Below are 15409 nucleotides of genomic sequence, written 5' to 3'. Positions count from 1 at the left end.
CCCATGACAACGGAGGCGGAGACAGAGCGATGCGTCCACAAGCCCAGGGACGCCCAGGATCGCGGCTCCACCAGCCGCTGGAGAAAGGCCTGGGATGGTGTCCCCCAGAGCCTCCAGAAGGAGCCAGCCCCGCCCACAGCTGGAGCTTGGGCTTCCGGGCTCCAGGGCAGGGAGAACATGAGTCTCTGTTGCTTGAAGCCGCCGGTGCCTGGGACACCCTGTGCCCCCTGCGGCCATTAGCCCCCCACCAGGTGGCCACATGAAGTTCTCAGTCCCAGGAATTAGTGTTCATTTGGGCCAGCTGTTGCCTGAGCACCGGGCATTTCCCTGTTGCAGGCCCTGGGGGGGAGGGAGGGACTTAGGGGACGTGGGGGGGGGGTCCCTTCCCCAGGGACTGGGGCGGGGCTGGTGCTGATGCTTTGGTTCTGGGGGCTGAGGGCTGATGAGACAACCATGGAGACCCTGGGGGCCCTGCGGCCTCTGACTCCCCCTTTCCTCTGGCCGCTGGGGTCCCCCTTGCCCTCCAAACCCGAGGACCACCGCCCCAGGGCTCCCCCTGAGAGTGGGACCGCACAGGAGGGACAGGCGCGACGGCCGCCAGCTTCCACCACACTTGGCCCGGGGGGAGGGAGCTTGGGCACCATCACCGGCCACCCGGGGGGCCAGCCGCTGCTTCACCGACTATGGCCATGCAGCCTGCGACCTGATGCGGCATCGCCGAGACGGACGGACCAGGGAGCTACATGCGGACACTTGGGGAAAAAAAGGGGACTTGAGGCAAGAACCACGCATTTGAGGAAAAGAACCGAAGGCAGGCATTCCGCATGAAGAGCGTGCTAGGCGAGGCAGGGACAGGAGGGACGGGCGCCGGGGACGCAGGGGCGACCCTGGTGACCAGACCACAGCCTCCCGGCTGGCAGCTTGGCAGGAGGCGGAGGTGCCCCAGAGGGCGGCAGGATGAACAAACATCCCGGGGCATCTGGAGAAGCGATGCAACCCGGTTTCCCCGAGTCGAGGAAGGGACAGGTTTACGGACGAGACCAGGGGAAGCCTTTGAGGCGGCCGGGTGCTGGACTCTGGACGCCAGATAAGGGGATGTTGTCTTCACACACGAAGGGGGGCCAGTTGGGCCTCTGATTTGCATATCCAGCCGTTCAGCACTTAGCTGGCCTCGGGACAGTGACGCCACTGCCATGGTCCGAGCCTTGGCGCCAACAGGAAGAAGGAAGTAGGACAAGATACACAGGGACAGAGGGTGGGGGTGGGCCGTCGACCACAGGACTGGAGGGGCCAGAGCCCAGAGACAGGCTCTGAGACACCGCTCCTGAAGGTGAGCCTGGGGCTGGAGGAGGCCAGTGGGGCCCCGCCCGGGGGAGATGCGGGCAGAAAAGGAACTGGAGCGGGAATCCGAAGAGCACCAAAAACAAGAACAAAAATAAAAAAAAGATTATTTTTATGGGACGCCTGGGTGGCTCAGTCGGTTAAGCGTCTGCCTTCGGCTCAGGTCATGATCTCAGGGTCTTGGGATGGAGTCCCGCATCGGGCTCCCTGCTCACCAGGGAGTCTGTTTCTCCCTCTCCCTCTGTTTCTTCCCCCTGCTCGTGCTCTCTCTCTCAAATAAATAAATAAATAAAATCTTAAAAAAAAAAAAAAAAGAAATTGCCCTTGTAGGCAAAGGATATCACCGTCTACCTAAAAAAAAAAAAAGCAACAAACCCTTAGAAGCAAGTGAGTATTTCTCTAATACTCAGGAAGAGATGCGTAGCCTAGCGGAGCTCGGGCGCCATGAACCCCATGCCAGGACTCAAGCTGGAGGAAAGGCCAGCATGTGGATGGAGGAGGCAGTCCTGGCCCCAGAGGGGACAGCAGGCAGCCTTGGCTTCCAGGCCATGGCCCCAGATCTCATGCCCCCAGAGACTGGACTCCCTCTTGCCCTTGAGCTGGCAGCAAACACTGGCTTGGGAGGCACCTGGAATCCCTGGGAATCCTGCATCAGAAGCTCGAGCTGGGGAGGGGAGTCGGCCTGCCCTCCCCTGGGTCTGTGTCGGGTCCACATCCCTGTCCCCTCTCCTTGAGCCCATGTTCCAGTCTGCAGAGGTGGGGCTGGTATGGGGGCTGTGCCCGGGTAGTGGTTTCTAGAACTCCAAGTGGACTCTGGGCCGTGTGTCATATTCCCATTCAGCGTTAGTGGCTTTCATTTGCATATTGCTCTGGGTGGGGGCACTTACGGAAGTCAGGGTACTGGTTATTTGATGATATTGAAAAGGATTGCTAATTTAGTCATGATAAAGGTATTGTGATTATTATTTTGCAAAAGAGCCTTTGTCTTTGATAGATGTGTACTGATGATGCCTGTGGGGAAAAGGATGGGGTCTAGAGGTGGTTGAAGAGGTTGGTATGGGTAAATGGGATTTATTGTATTCTGCCTACTTTTGTAGGTGTTTAAATTCTCCACTGTAGAACTTATAGAAAAATTTTAAAGATTTTTATTTTTATTTATTTTTTTTATTATTATTTTTATTTTTTAATTTTTTTAAGATTTTTAAAATTTATTTATTTTTGAGAGAGAGCGCACACACGGGGTGGGGGGCGGGGTGGGAGGGGCAGAGGGAGAAGGAGAAGCAGGCTCCCTGCTGAGCAGAGATTTCCCCATATGGGACTCAATCCCAGGACCCCAGGATCATGACCTGAGCCAAAGGCAGATTTTGCTTAACCCAGGCACCCCAGAAAATTTTTAAAAAATAAAACTAACTGGGGGCACCTGGCTGGCTCAGTTGGTGGAATGTGTGCCTCGTGATCTCAGGTCTGTGAGTTCGAGCCCCACATTGGGTATAGAGATTACTTAAAAATAAAATCTTAAAACAAAAACAAAAACAACTAACTGCTTTCTTACCCATCTGACTCCAGTTAGCTGTGTGTGCCCATGGACATACCCTCGGATCTTTTCTTGAGTCCCTCTCTACATGCAAACCCAGTTCTGCTTTTCTTGACTTAATCACGAATACTTCAACCACACCCAGAACCTTTAGTCTCTTTACCTTGAGCTGTTTTGTCACTTGAGAGGATTTACAAAATGCCTGCCTAATCCGTCAGGGATTTGGGTGTGGGTTTGCTGCACTACCTGGATTTAACCCTTGACTTAAGGCTGAGGTATAATAGCTTCTGTCACTCAGGTATTTCTGTCTCCGGTTGAGAAGCAGTTGTCTCTTCCAACTTTATTAAGTCCCTGAAATTATGGACTGGCTCCCTTTCCCTTTCCCTGGCTTGCAAACCAGCCCATTCTTGTCTAGGCATCTCACTCTCTCTCTCTCAAAATATAATTCACTATCATGAGATTCACTCCTTTAAAAGGGAACAATTCAGGGGGCGCCTGGGTGGCTCAGTTGGTTAAGCGACTGCCTTCGGCTCAGGTCATGATCCTGGAGTCCTGGGATCGAGCCCCACATCGGGCTCTCTGCTCAGCAGGGAGTCTGCTCCTCCCTCTGACCCTCCCCCCTCTCATACTTTCTCTATCTCAGTCTCTCTCTCAAATAAATAAATAAAAAAAATCTTTAAAAAAAAATAAACAAATAAAAGGGAACAATTCAGTGTTTTTTAGTACACCCCAACGTTTAGCAACCATCACTCCCATCCAATTCCACAACATTTCATCATTCCTAAGGGCAACCCCATACATTTTAACAGTGACTCTCCAGCCCCTGGAAACCACTCATCTATTTTCCATCTCTAGGGACTCACCGACCCAGGGCGTTTCCTGCTCACCGACTCCTACAGTCTGTGGTTTGTGTCTGGCTTCTTTCACCCGCTGTAATGTTTTGAAGGTTCATCCATGTGGTAGCAGATGTCAGTGCTTCCTTCGTTTGTCGGCTGAATCACATTCCACTGCATGGATGCACCACATTTTCTTATCCTTTCGTTAGTTGGTGGTAATTTGGGTTGTTTTCACTTTTTAGCTATTATGAATAATGCAGCTATGAATGTTAGTGTGTAAGTTTTTGTATGGACATACGTTTTCAATTCTCTTAAAATTTACCCTTAAATCCTAGGAGTAGAACCACCGGGTTGTGCCATCAGATTGCTCTCCAAAGTGGCAGCACCATTTCCCATTCCCGCCAGCAGTGCACAAAGATTCCGATTTCTCCACATCCTCTCCAATTCCTGCTATTTTCTGTTTGTTTGGTTTTAAATTATGGCCATCCTTTTTTTTTTAGATTTATTTATTTATTTGAGAGAGCGAGAAAGTACATGAGAGGGGGGAGGGTCAGAGGGAGGAGCAGACCCCCCGCCGAGCAGGGAGCCCGACGCGGGACTCGATCCCGGGACTCCAGGATCGAGACCTGGGCCGAAGGCAGACGCTTAACGACTGAGCCACCCAGGCGCCCAAATTTGTTTGTTTTTTTTTAAAGATTTTATTTATTTATTTGAGACAGAGAGAATGAGAGAGAGAGAGCATGAGAGGGAGGAGGGTTAGAGGGAGAAGCAGGCTCCCCGCCGAGCAGGGAGCCCAACGCGGGACTCGATCCCGGGACTCCAGGATCATGACCTGAGCCGAAGGCAGTCGCTCAACTGACTGAGCCACCCAGGTGCCCAAATTATGGCCATCCTTTTAAAGATAAGTGGTATCCCATTGTGGTTTTGATTTGCATTTCCCTAATGACTAATGGCATTGAGCATCTTTTCATGTGCTTTTTAGACATTTGTAGATCTCCTTTGGAAAAATGTCCACTCAAATCCTTTGCCTATTGAAAAAGTTTTCTTTTTACTGTCAAGTTATAAGTGTTCTTCATGGATTCTAAATACAAGTCCCTTATCAGATAGCTGATTTCCAAATATTTTCTCCCATTATGTGAGGTGTCTTCTTGCTTTCTAGATAGTGACCTTGAATTTCTGGGATAAGTCCCAATTGGTACTGTGTATAATCCTTTTTTACACACTGGTGGATTCAGTTTGTTAGTATTTTGTTGAGAATTTTTGCATCCATGTTCATGAGGGACATCAGTCTGTAGTTTTCTTGTGATGTCTTTGGTTTTGTTATGGTGGTAATACTGGCCTCTTAGAATTCTGAGTTAGGAAGTCTACTCCTTCTGGAAGAGTTTATGACAAATTGGTGTTGATTCTTCTTTAAACTTTTGGTAGAATTCAGCAGTGAAGCCATCTGTCTGGGCTTTTTTGAGGGAAGATTTTAGATCGCTGTCTCTCATGTCAGCTCAAATCTTCTATTTCTTCTTGAGTTAGTTTAATATCTTCCTGGGAATTATTTCATCTAGGTCATCTAATTTGTTGGCATATAGTTGTTCACAGTATTCCCTTATAATCATTTTTATTTCTGTAAGGTCAATAGTAATGTCCCCTTTTTCATACATGATTTTAGTGATTTCAGTCTTCTCTTTTTCTCTAGGCCAGTCTAGCTAAAGGTTTTTCAATTTTATTTATCTTTTTATTTTTTTTAAAGATTTTATTTATTTATTTGACAGAGACAGAGATAGCAAAAGCAGGAACACAAGCAGGAGGAGTGGGAGAGAGAGAAACAGGCTTCCTGCCAGGCAGGGAGCCTGATGTGGGACTCGATCCCAGGACCCTGGGATCATGACCTGAGCCGAAGGCAGACGCTTAACGACTGAGCCACCCAGGCGCCCTATTTATCTTTTTAAAGCAACTTTTGGTTTCATTGACGTTTTTCCTACTGTTCTCCTATTCTGTTTCTGCTCTCATCTTTATTATTCCCATCCTTCTGCTTGCTTTGGGTTTGGGTTTAGTTTACTCTTCTTCTCTAGTTTCTTAAGGTGAAAGATTAGGTTATTAGTTTGAGGTGTTTGTTCTTTTCAGTATAGGTGTTTAAAGATATAAATTTCTCTGAGCACTGCTTTTACTGCATCCCATAGTTTTGGTATGTTGTGTTTTTGTTTTGTTTTGTTTGTTTGTTTTTTTTAAAGATTTTATTTATTTATTTGAGAGAGAAAGAATGAGACAGAGAGAGCATGAGAGGGAGGAGGGTTAGAGGGAGAAGCAGACTCCCCGCCGAGTGGGGAGCCCGATGCGGGACTCGATCCCGTGACTCCAGGATCATGACCTGAGCTGAAGGCAGTCGCTTAACCAACTGAGCCACCCAGGTGTCCCTGCTGGATTTTTTTTTTTAAGATTTTATTTACTTATTTGACAGAGAGACAACAAGAGAGGGAGCACAAGCAGGGGCAGTGGGAGAGGGAGAAGCAGGCTTCCCCGCAGAGCAAGGAGCCCGATGCGGGGCTTGATCCCAGGACCCCGGGATCATGACCTGAGCCGAAGGCAGACGCTTAACGACTGAGCCACCCAGGTGCCCCTTGTTTTGTTTTTTTAGTCGTTTCAAAGTACTTTCTAATTTCCCTTGGAATTTCCTCTTTGCTCATTAGTATTTTAGGAGTGTGTAGTTTAATTTCCACAGATGTGTGAAATTTCCAAATTTCTTTCTGTTGATTTATAATTTCATTCTATTGTGGTCAAAGAATATCTTTCAATTCTTTCAAATTTATTGAGACCTACTTTATGGCCTAACATACAGTCTGTTCCTGGAGAATGTTTCACATATACTTGAGAAGATTATGCATTCTTTTGTTGTTGGGTGGAATGTTCTATTCTGTTCGTTAGGTCTAGTTGACTTACAGTGTTGTTCAGGTCTTCTCTCTGCTGATCTTCTGTCTGATTGTTCGATCCATTATGAAAGTTGGGTACTGAAGTTTCCAACTATTATTGTTGAATTGTCAATTTCTCCCTTTAATTCTGTCAGCTTTTGCTTCGTGTATTTTGAGGCTCTGTTGTTGGGTGCATACATGTTTATAAATATCATGTCTTCTGGATGGATTGACACTTTTTTTTTAGTAGTCTCCACACACAGCATGGAGCCCAATGTGGGGCTCAAACTCACAACCCTGAGATCGAGACCTGAGCTGAGATCAAGAGTCAGATGTTTTAAGTGACTGAGTCACCCAGACACCCTGATGGATTGACACTTTTATAATTATAAGATGTCTTTCTTTGTCTCTAGTAATAACTTTTATCTTAAAGTTTGTCTGATATTAATATCCACTCCAGGTCTCTCCTTTTTTAAAATAGCTATTTTCTTAGGGATTATCATTATCATTATCATCTTAATTGATAACAATCTAATTTGGATTATTACCAACTATACTTCAATAGCATACTAAAGCACTGCTCCTACACAGCTCCATTCCACTGTTTTTCCTGTTAATGTCACAAATTCCATTTCTATATATTATGTAAGCATCAACTTAGATTTATATTGCTTATGTAGTTGTCCTTTAAGTCAGGTAGGGAAAAAGGCAGTTACAAACAAAAACTACACTCATACGGTCTTTTCTATTTACCTTTGCCATTATCTTTACCGGTGCTCTGAATTTCTTCATGTGAAACTGAATTATTGTCTAGTGTCCTTCCATTTCAACCTGAAGGACTCCCTTTAGAATTCCCTGTAGGTCAGGTGCACTAACAACAAACTCTCCTAGCTTTTCTTTATTATTATTAAGAATGTTTCAAGTTTTTCTTCATTTTTGAAGAATGATTTTGCTGGATATAGAATTCTTGGTTGACTTTTTTTCTTTTGGCACTTTGAATACGTCATCCCACTTTGGGTACACATCAGGTCTCTGAAGTGCTGTACATTTCTTAATTTCTTTTTCTTTCTGTTTCTAAGACTAGATAATCTCAATTGATATATCTTCAAGTTCAATGATTCTTCTGTCTGCTCAAATTTGATGTTGAGCCCCTAGAGTGAATTTTTTATTTAAGTGATTGTACTACTCAACTCCAGAATTTCTATTCGATTCTTTAAAAAAAAATTTTAGGGGCTCCTGGCTGGCTCAGTGGGAAGAGCATGTGATTCTTGGTCTTGAGGTCATTAGTTCGAGCCCAAGGTTGGGCATAGAGATTACATAAATGAATAAAACTTAAAAAAATAAAAATTTGGGCGCCTGGGTGGCTCAGTTGGTTAAGCGACTGCCTTCGGCTCAGGTCATGATCCTGGAGTCCCGGGATCGAGTCCCGCATCGGGCTCCCTGCTTGGTGGGGAGTCTGCTTCTCCCTCTGACCCTCCCCCCTCTCATGCTCTCTCTCTATCTCATTCTCTCTCAAATGAATAAATAAAATCTTTAAAAAAAATAAAAATAAAAATTTAAAAAATAAAATAAATTTTACATTGTGTTAAAAACAAATTTAGCATTTTAACCATTTTAACATCTACAGTTCAGTGGCATTGAATATATTCACATTGTCATACAGCCATTGCTGCTATTCATCTCCTGAACTTTTTTATCATCCCACAATGAAATTCTGGACCCATTAAATGATAACTTCCCATGTCCCGTCCCAGCCCCAGCCTCTGGGAGTCACTGTTCTGTATTTTGTCCCTGTATATTTGACTAATCTAGGTGTCTCATATGAGTGGAATCATACAGTATTTGTTTTCTTGTGTCTGGATCACCTCACATTCCATAATGGCTTTAGGTTCATTCAAGTCATAGCATATATCAGAATTTCATTCTTTTTAAAGGCTGAATAATAGTCTCCTGTATGTACACACCCAATTTTGTTGATCCATTCATCTGTCAGTGGATACTTGGGTAGTTCCCCATTTCCTTTTTGTAAATTTATTCTCACTCATAACAAGTGAATTGGCTGAGAGTCTGCTCTGCCATCTTCATTTCAGGATCCAGGCTGAAGAAATGACCATTATCTGGAATATTTCTGGTCTTCCTGGCTGAGGGAAAGAGAACTCTGGCATTGAAGCACTCTGCTATGAAGGCACCACTTCTTCTCACACCTCATTAGCCAACACTGGTCACGTGGTCTCACCTGACCACAGAGGGGCCGGGCAGCGCAGTTGTCCCATGCAGTGGAAGAGGGAGCAGAGTTGGTGAATACTCACTTCACTGAAAACCATCATATTTATCCCATTTTCCTTAATTTTAATTATTCCGTTTTGTAGTTTATCCTCTAAATAATGAGTAGCATTATTTGGTATTGGTGATTATTTTCTGCATAAATGATCTGGCATCATGTTACTGATTTTTGCTATGATTTCTGCAAAATAAAAAATACTCACCATATCCCAGATGTACAGTTGTTTGGATGGTCTTCTGAACCCTAGATATTGCCTCTTCAAGACTCGAACCTACTACTATTACAGCCTGCGGATGTCCACAAGGGTAACATTTCTGACATTGAAAACTTCTGGGTTTTTAATACTTAAACTTTTAGAACATACGATCTCTCAATTTTCTTTCCAGCAATATTTATATTTATATCCCCCCAAATCAATAAAAGAACTTTACCAAAATAATGTATGGAGGGGGTGCCTGGATGGCTCAGCTGGTTAAGCATATGACTTTGGCTCAGGTCATGATCTCAGGGTCCTGGGATCGAGCCCCACGTCGGGCTCCCTGCTCCATGGGGAGTCTGCTTCTCCCTCTCCCTCTGCCTTCCCCCCTCCCCTGCTCTCTCTCTCAAATAAATAAATAAAATCTTTAAAAAAATAATGTGTGGGGAAAAACTTGGTTACATCTCAGAAACAATGGATAGATGATTGTAATCACATGAGGGCATTTGGCACAGCACAAGGATAAACAAATGAGCGTGTGCGTGCTCAGGGCAGGGCTGAGGCCAAAAGAAGCCACGTTCCTGCTGGTGGATTTGTTAGCATCCCTGTTCATCACTGTGTTTAGGAAGTGACCTGTTTAGCATTTTACATTCAGTTATATATTAGTGTTACTTACACAAAAATGCTTTACTGGTTTTTAGTTATATTGTAATTTTTCCCACTTAAAATAGACTCCCAACTGATATTGTTGTGGAGAATGTCTGACTTATAGGAATAGATTCTTGACATTAAATGGAAGCGACCTGTGTATGAGCAATTGATAACAGCAAACCACCTAAATTATACTTTTTTAATACAGTGTCGATTCCATAGCATAAACTGTTAATTTTTTTCAAACTTTTAAAAAAAGCTCTAATGCTCAATATCATTACTGATGAGCACATTACATTTTCATGTTCACTAAGATACACTTTATCTCCATCCTCACTCATCACCTGGTATTTTTCATGCACAAAGAAATGCATGAAATAAAAACAAAACACACAATCTTTTATTATATATTATACCATGTGTTGAGAAGCACAGGTTGTTTGCGATGATGTCAGGTCAAGAGGTCCCTTTGCTTCTGGCGCATTTCCCTGCCAAGAGCTGATGTGCATGCGGCCCCCCAGATGGACCACCACCCTCCCTTCCCTGGTCACAAAGCTGGAGTCAAGACCGATTTGCGTCAGAACAAGACACTTTGCTGCCATCTGCTGGGAAGCTCTCATAATAAATACCTGCCTTTACCACCAATGTTGTTGGAGACCACCAACCATAATGAAAACAAGTAAAAGGTCGTCAGAATTAAGAGGGATGTCGGTGACACGAGGTTGCCTCCACAGAGTCACTGTCCTGTTCCTGGCCACTCACAAAGACAGACGAAGGAGTTGGACAGGGGAGGAGCTGACGGAGGGACATCCCACAGTGCTGAGTCTTCTCAACCCAAACGTCGATGTCAGGTCTTTGGCAGTTTGGACCCATCGCCCCCGCTTTCAAAGACGGGCAGGTAGAATTTCCGTTTCTTGAGGGGACACGGGTGCGTGGTTGAGTGGGACATGGCACAGCCCAGCGCACAGAGGGGAAGGGCAGGCCCATGCCCCACCGCCCCACAGTCCAGACCCACCAGGCAAGCCCCCTCTGTTTTCCGGGGCGAGGAAAGAAGGCTTCTCCCAGCATTCCGGCTTTTATCGTCTCTCCACTTGGCTTATGGTTCCTTAAGCTATGGTCCCTGAGAGTGTGAGGGTGTGGCTGCCCACGTGGGGAGATGCTCAAGACCAGCCACCCCTCAGCACAATCTGCTCCCCCTTTGTAGCGCCCTGCTCTGACGCAGTCGTGCCCCTCTGTGACCCTCTGGGGATCCTCCTGGCTGTGTGGGTGGGAGTTGCTCCCAGAAGGCTCTGAAACGTATCAGAATGGGACACTGGTGAAATGGGCTGGGTTTCTGGCCAGATTGCTAGTGGCTTGTGCTTCCATCGGGGGCTCACCGGGGTGACCTTTGCTCACTGGCTGGAGTATTTCTACAGGGAGAAACTTCCCCTCTCCCACTGTTTGGTTACCTAGAGTCCTAGTTTGTATAGGAAAAGCAGGGTAAGCGCCCGACTCTTCTTTTTCCTTCCAATTTAATAGTTCTCCAATTACTGGATGTTTTGTTTATTTCCAATTTTTAAAAAAACTGTTCCCTTTTCCTTTCTTTGTCATTGTGGTAAAATATACATAACATGAAGTTTATCCTCCTAACCATTTTTTTTTTAAAGATTTTATTTATTTATTTGAGACAGAGAGAATGAGAGAGACAGAGAGCACATGAGAGGGGGGAGGGTCAGAGGGAGAAGTAGGCTTCCCGTCGAGCAGGGAGCCCGATGTGGGACTCGATCCCGGGACCCTGGGATCATGACCTGAGCCGAAGGCAGACGCTTGACTGAGCCACCCAGGCGCCCCTCCTCCTAACCATTTTTAAGTGTAGAGTTCTGTGACATTACATACGTGTATAGCGTGCCCAGCCAATCCCCATTGTCCTTTTCCAGAACTCTTTTCATCTGGTAAAACTGAAACCATACCCATTAAACACTAACACCAAATCACCTCGTCCTCCAGCCCCTGGCGATCACCCTTCTACTTCCTGTCTCTATATTGTGGACTATGTATCTCCTACAAGTGGAGTCCTACAGTATTTGTCTGTCCGTGACTGCCTTATTTCACTGAGCATAATGTCTTCAGGGTTCGCCCATGTTTACACGTGTCATAACGTCCTTCCTGGTGAAGGCTGAATAATATTCCAGTATAGGGACTTTCCACACTTTGCTTGTCCACTCATCCATCGATGGACACTTGTGTAACTTCCATCTCTTAGCTACTGTGAATGTCGCTGCTATGAACGTGGGTGAACTGATACCTATTCAATCCTTGCTTTCAAGTCTTTGGGGTCCATGCCCACCAGTGGAATTACTGGATCATATGGTAATTATATTATTGATATTTTGAGGAACTGCCATGCTGTTTTCCCCAGCAGTCACACCATCTTTCGCTCCCAGCAGCAGCGCACAAGGGGTGTTCCGCTTACTCCATATCCTTGCCAACACTAGTTACTTTTTTAAATTTTATTTTCCAAAAGTTGTCATCCTAGTCATCCTCATGAGCGTGAAGTGGTATCTTATCGTAGTTTTTATTTCCATTTCCCTAATGATTAGTGATATTGAGCACCTTTTCGTGTGCTTGTTGCCCATTCATACATCTTCTTCAGAGAAATGTCTGTTCAAGTCCTCCGCCCGTTGTTGAACCAGGTTGTGTGTGGTTGTGGTTGTAGGAGTTCTCTACCTATTCTGGATACTAATCCTTTATCCGATACATGATTTGCAAATATTTTCTCCCATTCTGTGGGTTGCCTTTTCATTCTGTGGATAGTGTCCTTTTTTTTTTTTTTAAAGATTTTATTTATTTATTTGACAGAGAGAGTGAGAGAGCACAAGCAGGGGGAACAGTAGAGGGAGAGGGAGAAGCAGGCTCTCTGCGGAGCAGGGAGCCCGATGCGGGACTCGATCCCAGGACCCTGGGATCATGACCTGAGCCGAAGGCAGACGCTTAACGATCTGAGCCACCCAGGCGCCCCAATGTGTCCTTTGATGTATAAAAATGTTACATTTTCATGCAGTCCAATTTGCTTACTTTTTGTTTTGTTGCCTGTAACCAAGAAATCGCTGCCAAATCCAAAGTCATGCATCTTTTGTCCTATGTTTCATGCTAACAGCTTTATTGGTTTTGGTCTTAAAATTAAATCTTTGATCCATTTTGAGTTAATTTTTATATACAATGCAAGGTAAGCGTTTAACTTCATTCTTTTGCATATGGATGTCCAGTTTTCCAGGACCATTTGTTGAAAACACTGTCATTCTCCATTGAGTGGTCTTGGTATCCTTGTCAAAAATTATTTGATCATATATGTGAGGGTTTATTTCTGGGCTCTCTATTCTATTCCTTTGGCACATATATCTGTCTTTATGCCAATACCATATTATTTCTATTGCAGTAGGTTGGTAGTATGTTTTGAAATCAGAAAGTCTGAGTCCTCCAGCTTCGTTCTTCTTTTTCAAGATTGTTTTGGCTATTTGGGTTCCTTTGAGATTTCATGTAATTTTAAGATGAGTTTTTTTCTATTTCTGCAAAAATTGTCATAAGGATTTCGATAGGGATTGTGTTGAGTCTGTAGATCATTTGGGTAGTATTGGCATTTTCATAATAGTAAGTCTTCCAATCCATGAACAGGAATGTGTTTCCATTTATTTGCATCTTCTCTAATTTCTTTGAGCCACGATTTGTAGTTTTCCTTGTTTTTCACCTCCTTGCTTAATTCCTAAGTCTTTTATTCTTTTTGGTGCTGCTGTAAATGGAATTGTTTTGTAATTTCCTTTTCAGATTATATGTTATTAGTATATAGAAACTCAACTAATTTTTGTGTGTTGACTTTGTGTCCTGCTACTTCACTGAATGTATTTACTAGTTCTAACAGGGGTTTTTGTGCAGTCGTTAGGTTTTTCTACATATAAAATCATACTATCTGCAAACAGAGATAAGTTTACTTCTTCCTTTCCAATTGGGATGCCCTTTATTTCTTTTTCTTGTCTAATTGCTCTGGCTAGAATTTCCAGTACTATATTGAAGAGAAATAATAAAAGCAGATATTTTTGCTTTATTCTGATCTTAGAGGAAAAGCTTTCAGTATTTCGCCTTTGAGTATGATGTTTGCAATGTATTTTTCCCTACGGCTTTTATTATGTTGAGATAGTTTTCTTCTACTTCCAGTTTGTTGAGTGTTTTTATCATGAAAGGGTGCTGAATTTTTGTCTAATGCTTTTCTCTGAATCAGTTGAGATGACCATATGGGGATTTCCTTTATTATGTTACTGTGTCTTTCATTTCACCCTACAGCACTCCTTTGAGCATTTCTTTCAGGGCAGGCCTAATAGTAATGAACCCCCTCAGTTTTTGTGTATGTGGGAATGTCTTAATTTCTCCCTCACTCTTGAAGGACATTGGTGGAAACAGGATTCTTTAGTTGACATTTTTTTTTTTCCTTTTAGCACTTGGGATATATAAGCCCACTGCCTTCTGGCCTCCAAAGTTTTTGATGCAAAATCTGCTCATTATCTTACTGAGGATCCCTTGGATGCGATGAGCTGCTTCTCTCCTGCTGCTTTCAAAATTCTTTTTGTTTTGTCTTTTGAAGGTTTGATTAAATCTGTGTCTCAATGTGGGTCTCTTAGAGTTCACCTTAACTTGGAGGTCATTGAGCCTCTTGGATGTTTATATTCATGTCTTTCATCAAATCTGGAAAGTTTTAAGCCATCATTTCTTCAGATATTCTCTGTCTCTTTCCCTCTCTCTCTTCTCCTTCTGGGATCCCATGATGTATATGTTGGTCTGCTTGGTGATGTCACAAGTCCCTCAGGCTCTGTTCACTTCAATCTTTTTTTTCTTCTTTAGACTTTAGACTTGATAATTTCTATTGTCCTATCTTTACGTTTGCCAGTTCTTTGTTCTGCCTGCTCAAATCTGCCTTTGAATCCCTTTCATTCAGTTTTTGTACTGAATGTATGATTTTTTTCATTTCAGTTATTATACTTTTCAGCTCCAGACTTTCTTTTTAGTTTCTTTTTAGGTTTTCTATCTCTTTGCTGATATCTCCATTTTATTCATAATTCATTTTTTTGACATTCTCCACTCTTCCTTAAGTTCTCTGAGCATCTTTTAGGCAATTATTTTAAAGTCTTTGTTTAGCAGTTCTGACATCAGGTCTTTTCCAGGGACGGTTTCTGTTGACCTTTTTTTTTCCTTTGAATGAGCCTACTTTCCTATTTCTTTTTTTTTTTTTAAAGATTTTATTTATTTATTTGAGAGAGAGAGAATGAGAGAGAGCACATGAGAGGGGGGAGGGTCAGAGGGAGAAGCAGGCTTCCCGCCGAGCAGGGAGCCCGATGCGGGACTCGATCCCGGGACTCCAGGATCATGACCTGAGCCGAAGGCAGTTGCTTAACCAACTGAGCCACCCAGGCGCCCCTTACTTTCCTATTTCTTGTTGTGCCTTGTGATTCTTCTTCTGGTGTAGACATTTGTATCTAATAATGTGGTAACTCTGGAAATCAGATTCTCCTCCTTCCCCAGGGTTTGCTGTTTTATTATTATTACTGGTATTGGTATTATTATTACCTGTCTCAGTGCTAAGGATTAGTGTGAGGGATAAACATAAGGTCTTATTTGGTCTTCTCTGAGCCTGTTCCTTTCACT

The 15409-nt window shown here is 43.8% G+C and overlaps 1 protein-coding gene across 1 annotated transcript in view; it reads left to right on the top strand.

The window, feature by feature from the left end:
* The window catches only part of PLEC (plectin), a 45164-nt gene that overhangs the window by 28966 nt on the left and 789 nt on the right, over positions 1–15409 (top strand). The gene's annotated exons all lie outside the window — the stretch shown is intronic.

The sequence above is a fragment of the Leptonychotes weddellii genome, chromosome 4 (genome assembly GCF_054177405.1).
Source record: "Leptonychotes weddellii isolate Sample4059 chromosome 4, ASM5417740v2, whole genome shotgun sequence".
NCBI lineage: Eukaryota > Metazoa > Chordata > Mammalia > Carnivora > Phocidae > Leptonychotes > Leptonychotes weddellii.
This window is presented reverse-complemented; position numbering and strand designations above follow the sequence as displayed.